A 4331-nucleotide genomic window follows, 5' to 3' on the forward strand; every position below is an offset into this window, starting at 1 on the left:
AGGAGACCCTGGGATTTAATTTTCAAGGAGAAATCAGAAATAAAGACTCTTTGGGGCATCTGGGTCACTCAATCAGTTAAGCATGAGACTCCTGATTTCAGCTCAAGTAATGAGCTCATGGTTCATGAGATTGAGCCCCCAGTCACGTCTGTACTGACAATGAGCGAACTTGCTTGGGATTCTCTCTCTCCATCTCTCACTCTGCCCCTCCCCCATTTGTGTGTGTGTGTGTGTGTGTGTGTGTGTGCACGCATGCACACACACACACTCTCTCTCTCTCTCAAAATAAATAAACATTAAAAAAAAGAAACTGGGGCACCTAGTTGCTCAGTCAATTAAGTGTCCAATTTCGGCTCAGGTCATGATCTCACGGTCTGTGAGTTCGAGACCCACATCGGGCTCTGTGCTGACAGCTTACAGCCTGGAGCCTGGAGCCTGCTTCAGATTCTGTATCTCCCTCTCTCTCTGACCCTCTCTGGCTCACACTCTGCCTCTCTCTCTCTCTCATATAAACAAACACTAAAAAGAAAAAAAGAAAGAAAGACTTTTTATGATATTTCTTGAGTTTTGAAACATTGCATTTGCCAAATACAACCCAGAGTCTTTCTTATAGAAAGCCAATGTACAACTCTGTGCTATGTTTGTGTACATTGTGTTAAACTAGAACAGACATCTGGATTGGGTCCCTCAGTTATTTTCACTTCAGTGTTTTCTTCACTATGTGCTCTGTGAGTCTAAGGTGTTTTTTTCTCACCCCTCCTCAATAACATTGTAATGTTCTTGTGGGCAGTTCACATCTCCTGTACTGAAGTATCATTCAAACCGGGTTAATCATCTCAGTAAATAGTACTCGCTTGTTAGTTCTTCATATGGCTCTCTCTCTCTTTTTTTTTTTTTTCGTGGTGAATATTTCTTTCTTTTTCTTTTTTCTTTTTTTTTAATATGAAATTTATTGTCAAATTGGTTTCCATACAACACCCATTAAATTTCAGCATGAGTCAGCAACTGCCCGAGCTGCTTGTTAAAAATGCTGATTTGCCTTATCAATTCTTTCCAAGGTATATGCCCAGGAGAAATGTGTACATATATCCATCAAAAGACATGTACAAGAATGTCCATAGCAGCTCAATTCATAATAGCTGGCGACAGACGTCTATCCAATTGTCCATCAGTGTCAGAATAAATACAAAATAATCATTCACAATAAAAATCTACACGGCAATGAAAATGAATTAACTGCAACCGTGTGCAAGAACGTGGATGGATCTCATAAATGTAATGTTGAACAAAGGAAGCTGGACACCCAAGAATATGTGGAGTGTGTTTCCACTTATGTAAATACAGAAATTGGCAGAACCCAATGTATGGGGTATAAGGATAATATCAGGATAACTGTTGGAGAGAGGCAGGGACAAAAGGGGATACCAGGCACTTCTGGGGTGCTGGCAGTATTTCTGGTTGCATGGACATGTGAAAATTCACTGAGCTGAACATCATTTATGCTTTTTTGTACATTGCCACCTCAATGAAAACCTAACATGCTAATTCCAAGGCTGCACCCCACACTGACAGATGGGGGTCCCCAGGCACTACCAGAGCGGATCATTGCACGACTTCCCTTTCGAGAAATACATTGCACTTGGAAGAGCACAGATTTATTCCTCCAAGGGGCTTCTGCAGGCACTCTTGGCTAACCCACCCAGCATGTGCATTTCCCAGCTTCTCTTGTGTATTTCTACATTTTACTGGATGCAAAAAGCGACATAAAATTAAGAGGCGTTATGGGTACATTCAAAGGCACTTGAGGGCATAGAGAGAGACAGCTCTGATAATGTGCCAGCTTATAAAATATGGCTAAATAAAATTAAAAGTTTATAGGGTGACTAAGAAACCATATCCCCGGGGAAAAAGTCAAGCGTTCACCGCCGCTGAAATCCAGCCGAATCCTGGCTTCCCTGGGGAAGGAGATTGGGTGGAGGCCAAGAGGCTCTGGGGCTTTCCTGGAAGGAAAAAAGGGGAGGTTCTCTGACTGAGGTAGGGACAGGGAAGGACCAGCATTGTAGACATTTTGGGAGCTGCACTCTCGAGCTTTGTTTTTGTCAGTGTGGGAATGCTGAAGCTGAGAGATTTATTCAGGTCACATTTATTTACAATTTGTGCTCTTGCATTTAAGAATCCAGAAATAAATTGGATGTCAAAGGGACACCAAAAAGGAATCTTTTAATAAGCTGCAGGAAGGCCCAGACTGCATATATGAGCTTCATCTTTGAATCCCCAGCACTTGACACCATGCCTGGCAGATAAGAATACTCACTAACTTGATTCATTCATTCAGTATCTATTTATGGAGTACTTACTTTAGGTTAGGTACCATTCTTAAGTAGTTGAGACAAATAGAAGTCTCCCACCTCAAGGAGCTTAGAGTCTAAATGACAGGAGATCAGCCAATTCATCAGAGATACAGTATGTTCCACGGTGGGAAGTTTGAAAAAATAAATCAGAAAGGAATAGAGGGTTGGAGGGTTGAGAAATGTTGCAGTTTTACCGGGGGAGGTTGAGGAAGGTCTTACTGAAAATTTGAGCAAGACCCAAGGACAATGAGAGAGTAAGCCATGTGGATATGTGAGGGAAAAGCCTTCTAGGTAGAGAGAACAGCAGATGCAAAGGCCCTGTGGCAGGAGTGTGCCTTGTGTGTTTGAGGATGTCAAAGAGGCTAGAGTGGTTGGTAAAGAATGAATGAGAGGAAGGTAGAAAGAAGTGAGATCCAATAGGTGATGGGGCTGCTGGGTCATTGGCTGCGAGGATTCTGGCTTTAACTCTGAGCGAGTCAAAAGCCTTTGGAAGATTTTAGATAGAGAAATTACATGATCAGACTAATTACTGATTGAATGATTAAACATGGCACTGTACACACCACAAATGACTTTACTTTAACATACGTTATTATATTTGATCTTCAGAAGGACCGTAAGAGGAAAGAAGAACAGGAATTGTTAGCCACATTTTCCAAGGATTACGTTATGGAAATTAACAGCATGGGCTTTGGAGATACACAGATCTGGGCTTGAATCCTAACCCAGCCACATGAAGATCCAGGACTTTGTACAAGAGTCAGCCTCAGTTTCCCCATCTCTGCAATGGAGAAAATAACGCTATTGGGAGAGAGGATTGGATACAATTACCAATAGACATGCCTCATTCAGTGTCCAGCACACTTTTTGCTCAGTAAGTGACATTTGTTGCCACCTGTCCAGCTGGAGGTGGTTGCAGACATCATCCAACTTTGAGGATCTAAGAGAGAGTCTCCAGAAACCCGCGTCAGCATCTGCTGGAGTAAATACAGAGATTCCTGGGCCAATGCCAGATCTCCCGAGTCCTAATTCTGTTGCTTTGGAATCTCATTTCAACAGTTTAAGAACTTAAAGCGAATCTATCAATAGAGCAGAGGAGCATGGAGGTTAAGGTAGCTCTGATATATTAACTGAATAAATTACATAGCTCTTCTAGCTACGAAGGAAGGTTCTTAAAATCACATTGTACTTAAAATGAACTCACCATAAAAAAAAATCCATTTGCAATCCTCTGATTAGTGTTTCACTTTAAACGGTCAAAATTTAGTTTAAAAGAAACTCTACATCCAAAAGATTATCGTGCTCACGTCAGCATCACGTATACTAAAACTGGAATGAGACAGAGAAGATTTGCATGGACCCTGTGCAAAAAGATGATCTGTGTACCATCCAAGTCACCCTGTGGGCTCCCCGGGGCTACAAGCACCACTTACTTGGAGCATCACTGGAAGGACCGCAGGATGTAAAGGAATAATTTGAGCATCATGTCCCATGCTGACGCTTTCGTCTTGAGGTTAGGGCACGTAAGTAACCGGTTAGCCTAGGGCACAGAAGGGGCTGATGAAGACAGGGTCTGGTTCCTTCCAGGAAGGCTGAAAATAGACACGTTGGTGCCACGCTCTGGAACATTTACACAAGGCAGGAAGCCTCAGTGCGCCCAGGACTACTTTTGCCTAGGGAGACCCGGCAACCGGTTCAAGTGGTTGTCAAGCTGTAGGGCTTGGACTCTACAAAAAAGAACAGGCCTGCAGAGGTTAAGATTTACGCTCTAGGACTGTAGGAGCACCACTTCGAACACACAGTTCACGTGGATTCTTGGCGGACTCCTCCTGGCTTCTATTGCTGTTTCTTTGCCTTCTTGGGCTAAAGTTACTCAAGTATTTATGAAAAGGGAGCCTCACGTGTGGCTGAGGTCCAGCACAGTTCAGTGCAATCAACTTGCAACGGGTCCTCAAATATGCTAGGAGACTGATTTGGTTA

The 4331-nt window shown here is 42.9% G+C and overlaps 1 non-coding gene across 1 annotated transcript; it reads left to right on the forward strand.

Annotated features, from left to right (window-relative positions):
- The first annotated feature begins 3650 nt into the window (after window positions 1-3650).
- Window positions 3651-3759, forward strand: LOC124525237 (U6 spliceosomal RNA). The gene has a single exon (XR_006965446.1). It is a non-coding gene; the product is annotated as a U6 spliceosomal RNA (small nuclear RNA).
- Window positions 3760-4331: the final 572 nt, after the last annotated feature.

This window comes from Lynx rufus, unplaced genomic scaffold (genome assembly GCF_022079265.1).
Source record: "Lynx rufus isolate CCGP_SWC_20201006 ecotype Redwood Valley unplaced genomic scaffold, mLynRuf1.p SCAF_4, whole genome shotgun sequence".
Lineage (NCBI taxonomy): Eukaryota > Metazoa > Chordata > Mammalia > Carnivora > Felidae > Lynx > Lynx rufus.